The sequence below is a fragment of the Topomyia yanbarensis genome, chromosome 3, assembly GCF_030247195.1.
Source record: "Topomyia yanbarensis strain Yona2022 chromosome 3, ASM3024719v1, whole genome shotgun sequence".
Lineage (NCBI taxonomy): Eukaryota > Metazoa > Arthropoda > Insecta > Diptera > Culicidae > Topomyia > Topomyia yanbarensis.
In genome coordinates, this window is record NC_080672.1 from 60,262,407 (window position 1) to 60,276,647 (window position 14,241).

At 39.3% G+C, this 14,241-nt stretch overlaps 1 protein-coding gene across 2 annotated transcripts in view; it reads left to right on the forward strand.

The window, feature by feature from the left end:
• The window catches only part of LOC131692912 (choline transporter-like 2), a 99,232-nt gene that overhangs the window by 5,045 nt on the left and 79,946 nt on the right, over positions 1-14,241 (forward strand). Inside the window, exon 1 of one of the 2 annotated variants that reach the window (XM_058980309.1) lies at positions 6,201-7,060. The exons of the other annotated variant lie outside the window; for it this stretch is intronic. The gene's annotated coding sequence lies outside the window, so the exon portion shown is untranslated. Of the gene's footprint in view, positions 1-6,200; positions 7,061-14,241 lie in introns of those variants that run through there. 2 annotated transcript variants of the gene reach the window in all.

Here is a 14,241-nt window from a genome sequence, read left to right on the forward strand (position 1 = left end):
GGTCTTAGGGCCTTAGTCGTGATATATGATATTTTAGTCACGAGTAATATGATGATATGTTCATAATTTCAGGAACTTTGTCATGATTTTCGTAATTTCTATTCAAGTTGTCGTGATATTCAAGTCACGAGTAAAGATTTATGTTTATTTATGTTCTTGATTTCAGGGTCTTAGTTAAGATTTTTGATATTTTTGTTCAAAAATCTAATATACAAGATCTTTGCCGATTCTAAAAAAACGTTGACGGGAGCGAAAATTTCACGCGTCCGACGCACTACGCTTGCTTTGATCGAATCAACTGTGACAAGTTTGTACCTGTATACAAAATTTCGTGCACACGTTCAACCTCAAACATGCTTCGTCTCGATGTACAGGTTCGCCTCGAACATTGAACCCAAGCGAACGATGTCAAACTCTAGTTCAAACATCCGTGCACGTACACCGGGTGCCTACACGAGAACGATTCGCCCACGGTACAAAGTGTCAACGCTAGTTATGATGAGAGACGTGACTATTGTACTAGGAATCATGTAACCAGTTCCCAAATACATGAAAAATATTTTATGATTTCGCGAACTATTTCACGATCACGAATGGTGGGTCGTGACTATTAAATCATGAACCACTTCACCAAAATATATGAAAAATATTTCATGATTTTGTGAACGATTTCACGAACACGGAAATTGGATCGTGAATAATATATTAGTAATCATGAACCAGTTTATGACTACAAGATCACGAAGCTAATTTCAACATGAAATCCACCAGATCCCTAGTTCAGCAGCAATTTTACTTCTGGTGATCGAACAGCATCGAGATGAGCATCCCATCAAATTATAGTGCGTATTAAACTGAAATATAATCAATGCAATCCTCTGGCATATCAACTCGACATCAGTTGATTCAGTCTGTAACGTAACTTCTATTGATAAAAGTCAAGGCAACGGGATACAGTATGTTTTATTTCATCGTTACTATTATGCGTAGGACATTGTGTAAATGTTTTGAAATAATTCATCTGAACATTCCAACTCGACAATATTGCAGTTCGAATTTCTACATATTCACCCACGTTCACCCCTCACTACGCACTATTGCTCAACTACCTACGCTCATGAAATTGAGCTAAAGCTATTGAATAATTCATCCAAACATATCAATGTGGTAAATCTAAAATACATGATGTTACTTTGGAATGTTACATCAAATATCATTGGTACACCCGCAGTGTTGGCAATAAAAATGATTTTTGGCAATTGATTCGATGTATCGAACTTTGAACACCTATAACTTGGTTTAGAGACATTCTAACACCATACACCCTTCGGCAAAGTTGTTCAGCATATCCTAGACTATACTTCTATATATTTGTTGGCATACTGCAGGAAGAATTGTAGTATGTAGAAATAAAAATGCAAAAAAGTAGGTTTTCCCGTACTAATTTCCATACAAATTTCAAACGCAATGCGCTACACCGGGTCAAAACCAATGGGCAAATTTTGCACAGTTATTTGGGACCCCAAAAAGAACCAAAACAGTACTGTACTGGGTTGATGTGGTTATGATTACGATTTTCCATATAACAATGCTCCACCCTAATAATTTTGTTCCCTTCCTACCGTCAAAAATTCAAGTTGGGCACTTCCAAGGGAAAAAAGTTTTTTGAAAAAAACTTTTCCTTGTCCAAACTGAATTTTTTTGCTTCAGTGTATTTTTATCGAAAACTAAACCAATGAAAGTCATAATCATCTCAGAATCCAATAAAACTCAGTTTGTGAGAAGATATTGTCTAAGTTAGCAACTAAGCTTATTTTTATTAAGGGGTTAACTACTTTTTGATTTTTCATGGAATCGATTTTTTTTATTACTTTACATGAAAGTACAACTCCTTGAGAATGTTTTCCCAAATTTTTTATAGAGATCCGAGAAATAGATCGAAAGTTACCTCGAAATGTCGTTTTACTAAAAATGGTTTTTCCGTGTTCACGATTTCCGAAAAACTACTCAATCAATTTTCTTAATTTTTTTTCAGTTGATCGTAATTAATTTTTCTCGTACTTTAACGATTCCTTTTTTATTCATAATTTTTTGTTTCAAAAACGTTTGTTTAAAAACGTTATCGAATGCAAGAAAAAATTATTATTTATTCAACTAATCGTTAAGGTACGAGGAATACACATATACTAATGGATTTTTTGAGTTTTGTGATTTTAGATGATCTATTTGTGTCCAGTCGTGATTACCGCAAACCTCTTAAATAAAAAAGGGTTTCGGGGAAAAAGCCATAACCCTGCCAATTATCAATTTATTTTTAAAAATTTATGCTTGCTTATTTTACTGAAAAATATACTACCAAAATATTATGAGTTTGATGTAATGAAATCATTGCTTTATTCCTTTACGTAAATTCAAACTTTCTTGACATGTTCATCACTATAAGGTATGTAACACCTTAATCAAGAATCCCATTGAAAAGAGTTTATGTACTTTAAAAAAATATTCCATTATTACTTTTTGATTTTCTTGTATAGTGCTGAGGAAGAATCAGAGAAAGAAATAACCACCATAAATATGTATTGAATTTTACATAATTATTTATTTATTTTTATATAATTCATTTGTCTTGAAACTATCTTCATGCATGCTATTTTGAATTATTTCTATACAAGGAAAATATTTTTGGTTCATCTTTTGAATTAGAACACCTTTTCGTCTCTACTTTTCCCCCCGGAATAGGTACAAAACTGTGGAATTTTTGAGTTTCAGATATTGTTTTGGCGTTATTATACAGCTCTTAGAGTTCTTCTAACATTTTTTGTACTGTTCAGTGAATATGAAGCAGAAAATTAATTTTGTGATATTTTTATCAGTTTGTTAAACTGCCCAGTTATACAGGGTGTTTGGTTCATGGTTAAGAACCTCTCGAGGGGTGATTGACTGTCATATTTGGAGAAAAAATCGGTCCACACATACCACCAAATCTCAACCATTACAAAGTTATTGAACTTTTTGTGTTAAAAACTCATTTGTCTTAAAATACCTCTAACTCAAAAAGTATACTTTGTATTTCAAATATTTTAGATCCATTGGAAAGGTTAGAAAAGTTTCCATTGAGTGATGCCCTCACCTGTTTCAGCTAATAAGTATAAGTAACCTTTTCAAAGTAATTTATTGAAAATTTTAATCGATTTTTCGTTCATTTCGTGAAAATCCTAATTGTTAACCTCATCATTTTAATAATCCAGATTGTTAGTCTTGAAGAGCTCCATAATTCGTTCTTTGACATGATACAGTCACCTTTTCTTATTTTCATGAGTGTGGGTTATTTAACTTGGATATTTTTATCTCATTTTCACTAATACCAGCTCTAATTGAAAAAGTATGGCACTTATTGTACTTTTTTTTTTCTTTTTATTCGAAGGCCAGGAAAATTTTACAGAGAAAAATGTATTAATACCTTTCAGTTAAGTTAGTTTAGTATTCTTTTAGAAGTACATTAGTTTAAAGTTAGAGTTATTATTAGCATTTTCGTTAATTTTCTCAAAATAGTAAATAATAAACATAACCATTATTATCATGGAAATAATGCATCGCAGCAAGTTCCACAGTTCTTTCTTTGACTCCATTCAATTATTTCTTTCGTTTTCGATGCAAAATCGTTTTTATTACATTGTTTCATATGCAAAAATAACGTTTTCGAACCCACTACATTTGTGGCGAGGTCGTGCTGTGTTAACTATTAAATAGCAGCAAAATGAAAAGAGATATAAACAAAGTGTCAAATAAAAAGTTATAGAGAACATTAGGGGGCATCAAATGAACAATAGTAACGTTAAATTTTGTTGATTAATAATTAGAATAATTACAAAACTCTCCAAAAAACGCAAATTTAGAGTTATTTCGTTAGTAAAAAAATCATTTAGTACCCTTAACTAAAAGATATTTGTACATACACTGATAGGACATTTTCGCAGCTTTCCAATAAAACCTTGTAAATAACGATATATAGCATATTTTAGATTAGAGTCTGTTAAGCACTTGCAAGTTGGTTACAGGAAAAGTATAGTAATGAAATTACAAAGAAATGAGAAGAGATAGGAATATGACGTCCAAGAACAAATTATAAATCGCCCTAAAACCTAGCTTTTGGATGTTGCTATAATCATACTTCATTAATTCGAGAAAATTAGCAAAAACTTCCTCAAAAACACTAACTTTTAACTACTTTTCAGCTAAATGGTCATCAAACTACTTATTAAAAAGATATGAGAACACCATTCAATAGGAAATTTACTCACCTTTCGAATGGAACTAAAAGATTTAAAATACAAAGTATACTTTTAAAGTTAGAGGTATTTTTAGACAAATAAGTTTTTTACACAAAAAGTTCAATAACTCTGTAACGGTTGAGATTTGATGGTATGTGTAGAACAATTTTTTTCTCGAAATATGATAGTCTATCACCCTCCGAGAGGTTCTTAACCATGAACCAAACACCCTGTATAACTCTCGGGGACTTGTTATGGTATTTCCATAGTCGCGAGCAAGACTGGCTCTTTTTGCCATTCGCTTGAGAGTGACAGCAACAGCATCACAGGGTCCTTTTCCATGGGATGCTGCAACAAAATGCCATTCTACGCTTAACTCACACTTTGACTGTAATCTACACAAGCTTGCAAAGTTTTTCTTATTTTTGTATTGTGCTGCTGCTCTATCAGACATATAATAAATTTTAGAAAAGTTTGTCAATTGTTTCATAAAATTTATCAGTTTCGAGAGGAACAAATGAACTGCAGTCTTCAAGTCTTCCAGTCTTCTTGTCTTCCAGTCTTTTAGTCTTCCAATCTTCCAGTCTTCCAGTCTTCATTCAAGTTTGTTATGAATATAAAAAATGGATTCTGAGATGATTTCATTGGTTTAGTTTACGATAAAAATACACTGAAAAAAAATTCAGTTTGGACAAGGAAAAGTTTTTTTCAAATAACTTTTTTTCCTTGAAAGTACATAACTTGAATTTTTGATGGTAGGTAGGGAACGTAATTACCTATCTTGCAACAAAATTTAATCCAAATCAAAAATGTGATTTTTTTGTAAATCGACTTTAAATTTTCAAAACCAATTTTTTTCAGTGTAGGAGTGAATGAAGATTTTTTTCAATATTTTTTCGAAAATTTGACTAGTTTTGTGAAAATCACTCCCACAACATTTTTTGTAGGATTTGTCATTGTTAGACTATAGCCATTTGAAAAAAAAAAATGGTAAAAAAGTTTGGCCCTTTTCAAAAGACAGTCTAGATCATTTTTGGAAAAACAAAGTATGCAAAGTGGCTTTTTGTGACAAAGTTCTCATGTACAGAAAGTTTCATTAAAATCTGAGAGGGTGCTGCCAACATTTGTTCGAGTTGGCGCGAAATTCGTCTATGGCGCAAAGTCCTAAAGTCCCAATTCCATTGGCTGTGTGCTGTCGGGGCCGAAACCTCTAAGCACTAAGAAATGCGATGTTATTTGTAACGAATTATAAGACGTGTTTCAAGAACATGACACTAATGAGCGGCCGGATATAAAAATAGCAACAAAAACCATGCTTTCGTAACGCCCGCTTTAAATATATTACATTTTTAAAATCTGATATATGTAAACAACAAGTGTAAAAATACGACTGCGATCCTTCAACATAAGAATCGCTTAAAAAGTTCTCACCCGAAAAAGTCAGCGTGGATGAACCTCCAGGATAAAAAGCGGTTAAATCGAATTCGGATAAGGAACAGTACTTTGTAAGAACCGGATGTATGTTTTTTCGGTTTTTATACTGAAGGTATTTTTTAAAAGACCTTTATATTGAAGAGCTCCTGTCTGATTTTTACCCTCACAGTTTATCACTTTACGAGAATATTCTATTCTTGCGATCATTATTTTCGGTCGCTCAACTGTATCTCTACAATCACAGTCAGTGCCTGCTGCCATGCCACCAGTGCCGAACAGCATATGAACCTAATGCCGAAGCCGGTCTTCGTTTGACCAAAAAATTTCTCTGTCCTGCTCTGCTGTGAACAACCCAGCTGAGAGGCTGAGCAGCAGCCGTTTCGTAGCAGCGCAGCACTCGAATGTTCATCGCCGCTGTGCTGGTTGCGTCGACTATTCCCGAGGTTTGGGTTGGTTTGCAAGTGCCGGCGCTGAGCGTACTTTATTCGTTACCATCGGCTCGGATCGCGCGGTTGTGTGTAAACAGTCAGTGTGCGGGCGGTACCGTTGGTCTCGGCTTGGGGCAGCATCATACTTTTACCGTCGCGCCATAGATGCACGGTTGTGAGGTCGTGGCCGCGATTGTAGTTTTTTTTTTCTCTCGGTGCTGACGGTTACGTTCGTAACGGGACGAAGCGTGCCATTCACAACAAAAAGTTGTAGAACTCCGTACGCCTCGATTGCGGTACGACTGCTATTAATTTGTTAGTGCTTTGTTTTTGTCTGGTCGAGGGCTCAGCGCGTGCAGCATCCGGGTTTTCGGGAATTGCCTGATTGTCCCAGAAAAATAGTGTGTAATTTGCAACGAAATAGAGCACGAAGAGGAAATCTTTCTAGTCGACGGAAGTGATGAAATAAAAATACGAATGGGTGTGTAGTGATCGCGAAGAAAGTTATTTCTGCGAAAGTGTCATTGGTTGAAAATTCAAGCCGCGAAAGCATTCTTCCTTGAAACTCGCTTTGTGTGTGACAGTACAACAATATTTATCATCAAAGGTTGCTGCGGTTTAACAACAACATCAGTAATAGTATTGTTCCGAATCCGGAACAAAGAGAGGTCGGGGAACTGACAGTGATGGTGTGCATTGAGTAGGACCCGTTATCGGGGAACGGAATTTATCGTGGGGTGTAGTGGGGAGTGTAGCTTCGGGAATAACATCACAAAGCCCAAACACAGACTCACAGAGACAGAGCGAGAGCAAGTGAACTAAACGGAGCGAAGGTGGTTATCCTCCGGCAGACGATACAACCAGTCAGCTGTTTTGGTCCAGACCGGAATTGGAGAGAAGCAGGAACAGGTTGCGAATAGCAAGGCGGTAAGTTTAGTCTAGATGAAGTTATATAGTGGGAGGTCGAGTTTGGAAACTTGCTCGAGTCGTAGTCGTCGTGAAAAAGCGTTACAATCTCCCACATCATTTTGTATTTGTTTTGTAAGTCGCACTACGTCGCAGAATTCATATACATACCTACTATCAAGACACGCCATCTTCGCTGATTATTTCAATAATAATCTCAAATGAGGGTGTTCGTAGCCAGTTGATATCAGGTTCAAACAGGGACATGATTGCTCTCGAAACGGTATGCAATAAAATAAACTCTCTTCTAACCTTTGTACACTGTATGGGTGGATTTGTAAGTATACATTGCTGCATGTAATGCACCCTCGGATTTGCGGTTTCGAATGTCTTGCGTTCGTTTCTTTGAAGCTAGTTTTGGATGGGGTTTGTTTTTATTGAAATTTCTCCTCGAGACAACGTGGTGCGAATCAAGTTAGTACACTCAGCCAAAAAATACAGTGAACTTCATAAGCATTTCGTATATTTTTTAGCCACAAGCAGGACGTATGTAAATCATAAGATTATCTTATGAAGCGGCATTTATTTCGTCAAATCGGTTTGCTATGATTTAATTTTCCATAACGCATCTTTGATTTTTCATAAGACAAAATTATATATTTCTCTTATGTTTATGTAAATCATAAGATGCTCGTATGAAACTGAAGCGAGTAACGTATGCAATACCCAATAAAATCTTATTTTTTCATAATCATCTTATGAAAACATAGTTTTGTTATTTTTCTATGCATCATAAGATAATTCTTATGAATTTCGCTGTATGATTTGGCTGGGTGTACTTGAACGATGCTCAAGTACCGCTATATTGCATACAGTGTTTGATGCACTCGTTTTTTCTTTTTTATGCGATATACGATTAAATTTACCATGAAACGATATGGAAATATCAGAACGTAATTTTTTTATGCTAATATGTAAAATTTTATTCTTTTATATTTAGTTTGTTTATTGGGCACGGTATGTAGCGCTAGCTTGATGGTACCAATTATATGTACAAGGAATAGAAGTCTTAATTTATTAGAAATATTATACAAGCTTTAATAAATGTTAAACACTTTAACCGTTGTCTTCCGTTTTAATTCCACTATGATGCATCATAGTGGAATTAAAACGGAAGACAACGGTTAAAGTGTTTAATATAACATTCCACTAAGTCGCTCAAAACAGTGCTTTTGTTTAAGTGTTTAATAAATGTATTTATTAAAGTTTTGGGGGAAGGGCGGGCATAGCGTAATTGATAAATCGATTGTCATATAGGTAGTTCACCTGGGTTCAGTGGCGTAGTAAGAAAATTTCTGGTGGGGGGGGGGGGGGGTTATATGAATATTTTTTGTATCTATATACAATATATGTATGTATGTATATATGTTTATTAGAGAACAGAAAAATGTTCAAAACAACCTGATCAGGAAAAAAATGTACAGAAACCAACAACTCAGGGAACAGGTTTGGGTAGCCACCTGACCCGATAATTCAACTACTCTTGCACGCAACCTGATTCCTCCCGGCATTACTTCGGGAAGTGGTTTTTTATGTACACAGCACACACTCCTATCCAACTACTTAGTAGTTAGTTCTTTCAGTAGGGTTACAGCACCCATCCTTGACACACTACCATTTTTCGACCATCCACTCAACGTGGCAATTTCTGTATGGTATTAGGAAAGCTAACTGTGGGTCGAGAATCAGTGCTCTTCCCCTACGAGGACAATCTAGGCGGCTAACTTCAGACTGTCTAATTTACTGAGCCCTTCGGTTCCCTTGGGCCATTTAGTACCACTTCCTCGTTGAGCTTCCGACTTGTTCGCGAACTACCCGGCCTAGTCCCCAACGATGGATCTAGCCTACTCAGACGAAGAGTTCCCCGGCGAGAGAAGTTCGAAAGCGAGCCAACCAGCCAGGTGCCAGGTCAATTCAGCGATTTCGGTGGAGTCAGGCGTCCGGTTTGCTGGAGCTCCTGCACGACTGGTGGTGTCTCGTCGCGGTATACTCACTCTAGTTCCCGGCGGTCAATCTGACTGTACGCTGATGGAGAGTTCCCCGGCGAATGAAGTTCTCCCGATACCAATTCTTCTTTGGTGTCAGTACCAAAAACTTCTTAAACTCCTTGGGCTCCGTGTCCGGTGCCATTTAGCACCGCAACTTTTATAAGCCATTTAGTTCCCTTCTTGTGCCATTTAACACTACCTCCATGATGAGCCATTCAGCTCCACGAATTGTTCGTGAACTTCTCGGTCTATTTCCCGATGGTGGACCTGACATAGTCCGACGGAGAGTGCCCCGGCAAGAGAAGTTCTCCCGAAACCGTACGGCTGACCGTGATTCCGATGAGGCTGGGGAGTCCGGTTCACTGGTGCTCCGATGACCCGCGACTGGTGGTGTCTCGCCGCGGTATACTCAGTCTAGTCCCCAGCGGTGAATCTAGCTTATGCTGATGAAGATTTCCTTGGCGAAAGAAGTTCTCCCAATACCGATTCTTCTTTGGTTTTCGCTATATTTTAATCGGAATAACCGGTGGGGTGCCGTGGTTGGTCTGGCGATTCCGGATGGAGCGTGGCGTCCGGTTCGCTGGCGTTTCGACGACCCATGCTCGGTGCTCTGTTGCAGTCTACTCGACTAGTCCTCGGCGGTGGATCTAGCTTATTAATGCGGACAATTCCCTGGCGGTGATTGCTCTCCTGAAACCGTTGCCGCTGTAGGACGGTCATGATCTACATCACAACTCTGTTGACTGCGTTCCACGTCTTTACGTCACTTGTTATTCTGTAGCCTACATTATCCGGGTTGATGTCCGGTCCTCCTGTTTTAAGTAGCTCCCTGCACGTCGTTCCAAACCTCGGACATTCGAAAACCACATGCTCTGGTGTCTTCTCGACGTTCTCACACTCCGAGTACAATGGCAAGGTTGCGAACCCGAGCCGATGAAGATACTTCCTGAAGCAACCCTGGCCCGACAGGAGCTTTTTCAGGTGACAGGTCATCCCTCCGTGCTTTCTATTGACCCACGTCGACAGCTTTGAGATGAGCCGGTAGGTCCAGTTTTCTTTCTCCGGATTGTCCCACCCCTGCTGCCACATCACCATCGAATCGATTCTGATCATCTTCCTCACGTTTCTTGCGTTTCATTGATTGTAGCACTTGATAGCCTCCGCCAGGGTGATGCAGATGGGGATCATACCGGCGATAACACATATTGCCTCCGAATATATTATTCTGTACCCCATATCGCAGTATCGATGACGAAGCACTAAATAACAGACCGACTTTTCGCAGGTGTAATCAACGTGGTTGTTAAAGCTCAACCGGTCGTCGCTTATCACTCCCAATTGCTTCAGTGTACGCTTCGATGCAATCACGTGCCCTTCGACGGTGATCTGTATTCACTAAACCGCTTCGCAGTTGCTGACCAGCAACAGATCCGTCTTGTGGTGAGCTATTTGCAGCTTGACCCCGTTCATCCAGCTCTCTACCGCGCCTATTGTCTCCGTCACCGACACCTCACTCATCAACGTTAGTGACACTCATCACCGTTAGTGACACGATTTTGACTATCCCGGACAGACGCAGTGACTTCCTTGACTTTAACAGCAACACCAGCTTCTGTACCTTCCACATTTCGGGGAAATTGCAATAATCTAAACACTTCTGCAGTAGCATCCTGAACATGTCCGGATATGCCAGAATCACAGCTTTCAGCGTCATGTTTGGTACTCCATCCGAACCGAGGACTTTCTTTGATTTTAGTCACATCGACCCTTCGTCGTTAGTCGCTTGCCACTCGGCTATGTTTGCTCCTTCTTCTTCGCGGTACGGTGTCGGTGACCGGGTAGTTGAATCGTGCTTCGGGAAGAGACCCTCAACGATTATCTTTAGCTTACCCGAGCCTATTCCAGCTGGTGTCGACGGGCCCTCATCTTCGTCATGACGACTCAGTACGCGTCCTCCAGGGATTGACATCTACTTCTCAGTACAGCTACTTATGGCAAACTGACTTGCTAAGCTTGATCTCCCGTTTTTAAGCGACCTTCTCGAAACGTCACTTGCGCTCCTCTCTCACTCTCCGATCTTGCTCTCTGAGATCGCCTTCTGGCTCCAAGACAAGCAGCGTGTAGCGTACTGAGCTACTCATTTAAACAGTAAGCTGCACGCCGTCAACTGCATGGCTCCAGTTTTCGTAACATCACAAACCGTCACAATCCTTCATGTTAGGGGCCATCCATATACCACGTGGACAATTTAGGGGAGAGTAAGGGTCACTATGGGTAATGTCCACGTGGACTTTTCATTATATTTTCGTCATTTATAAAAATATGAAACAAATTTGTATCGTCATTGGTGTGAGCGGTTGTCTTCAATTTTTTTCAAGTTTTTGAAATAGTCCAATTGCTTATAACAGCATAGTATGTGCGTGTGCATCATGTGTGAAAATTGAAATCATCTATGACAACTATCATCAAAAAATCTTAAAAACTCGAATCAGAGAATTTATATCTGAATCATTTGATGGTCTGTCCCATTAATTTTTGATTTCAAATATAAAAGATCCTGGGCCCTACTCTCACAGTAATTACAGAAATTATTGCGACACATTCAACAGGGCATAACTTTTTTACCATTGGGTAAAAATCAACCAAATTTTGCACACTTTCTCATTGATGTGTATTGTTTACATGCTGTCAAACTCGAAATCGTGTTTTTCGATTCAACGAAAATGGAGATGAACCAACGCGAGTCGAGAGAACAAATTCTTTCCAAACACCTGGAATTTCCTGACCTGTCGCACCGGCAGTTGGGAAAAATGTTGAACATTCACCATTCAACCGTCTCCAGAGTGTTGAAGCGGTTGCAGGAGCGGTTGACGTTGGACCACGGCAAAGGAGCTGGAAGAAAACCGGGAACGGAGAACAAAAAGACGGAGGGATAGGTGAAGCGGATGATTAAAGCAAATCCCAACGTCTCAAGCCGTGATTTGGCTAAAAAGATCGGCATGTTGCAGAGCTACGTCCAGAATGCAAAGAAGAGAGCTGGACTACATACATACAAGGTACAGAACTTCCCAAACCGCGATGAGCGGCAACAATCGACGGCTAAAACTTGGGCACGGAAGCTCTACGAGAAGATGCTGACAAAATATGGCTGCTGTGTGATGGACGACGAAACGTATAGAAAAGCCGATTTTAAGCAAATTCCGGGGTTGGAGTTTTTCACCGGCAAGAGCAAGTTCTATGTGGACGACAAATTTAAGAAGAAGAAAATGTCGAAGTTCGCCTCCAAATATCTCATTTGGCAGGCCATCTGCTCTTGCGGACTGAGGAGTGAGCCTTTCGTGGCACAGTAAATGGCGAGATCTACAAATCTGAGTGCCCCGAGAAGGGCCTTTTGCCGTTCTTGCAGCAGCACGACGAAGCTCTGCTATTTTGGCCAGATTTGGCATCATGCCACTATTCTAAAAGTGTCCTGGAGTGGTATGAGGCCAATTCTGTCCATTTTGTTCCATAGGACATGAATCCGCCAAACTGTCCGGAACTGCGCCCGGTGGAGCAGTACTGGGCAATGATGAAGCGGGAACTTCGGAAGAGCAAGAAGACAGTCAAAGACGAGAGGGACATGTTAATAAAATGAAAAAAAAACTGAGAAACTGGTACCGGATGATTTGATGGAGGGCATCAAGCGAAAATGCGTTCAATTTTACACTCAAGGCTCCATCGATTAACTTTTCTTTTGATTTTTGAAGTAAATATATGTATAAAACTACCCTAAAATTTTGGTTTGATTTTAAACATTATAAGAAAATTGGCATGACATTTTCGGTGTCGCAATAATTTCGTGTTCGTCCTTTAGAAGGAAATTTCCTTCTAGTCACTAAGTGACGTGACTGTGAGATTAGGGCCCCATAAGTCGTTGAGAAATGAGATATTTTCATGGAAATTTCACAAACTCCTAAATATGTGTATGACATTCTGTGGTTGAAGTTTGAACGATTTTCATAAGTGCCTCACAGTAGTCTTCCAAATTGGAAAATTTCTAAATCTCATTTTTATGAAAATACCCATTTTTTGAAAATCCACGTGGACATCGTAGGGAGGGGGTTGATGAATTGTTCACGCTTGACCACGAAGGGGGAGGAGGGGGTCCGAAACGAAAGTTTTTTTTGTCCATGTGGTATATGTACGGCCCCGTAGATCAGCTGCATCACCGTACTTAATTCCGCTGTTCGCCGAAGTGACTCAACAAAGAGGTTTTTTTTGTTAAAGACATTCGTCTTTCACTTTAGCTTGCCGGTCGTCCTTCTTCGTGATGCAGCAGGGTTCCATTGGCCGATGCTGTAGCGAATCGCCTGGTGGTCGCTATGGGGATACTTCTCGCACACTCTCCAGTACATGTTCGCCGTCAGTCATGGAATACAGAATGTGGCGGAGTTTCTCTCGGTGCCGATATCCGTTTCGTGAACCAATAAGCTTCCAGTTTTGTCACGAGACCAGGAGCCATTTAGCTTCCCGCTTCGCCACGATCTACTCGTTGTAGTCCTCGGTGGTAGACCTAGCTGTAGCTGTCGAGGTCTGCCGCCAATTTTCACTACGAGGAAATGTACTCTAAAAATAACTTTTTCAAACGAAACATTGAGAATTCCATTTAATATATTAGGCATACTTTTGTTGAATATATTCAATTTTTTGAAATTCCTTCAAAATATTTCGGGCGGAGGGGGGTACTGAGTTTTCAATTTGTTTTCACTTATAGCATAAATAGTTTTCTGTTAGATTTTAGGGCAATTTTTCTGCTTTCGATTTTGATCTTTAACCGTTAAAACAACCAAAACGATAACAATCTGAGGAATCATCACCTACTATAAGTTTAGTTGTCAATTTGATATCAGACTCTGCTCGGGTAGGCAAACGGTCAAAAGCGCACCTCACGTGCTGACACACCGCGGTTAATTGCCGCAAGAAAATGGAGATAACCATACAATGTAATCATTTGGATTGAGGACAATCGAATGGGATTCCCTGTCTAGGAATAATAAGGTACTGTATTAGGATGATTAATCATGTCATTAGCATTTCACAACGCTATAACGACGGTTGTCCTTCGTTGTCACTTAGAGCTATATCGTGGTCGGTGTCATAGTCATTGCAATTGTC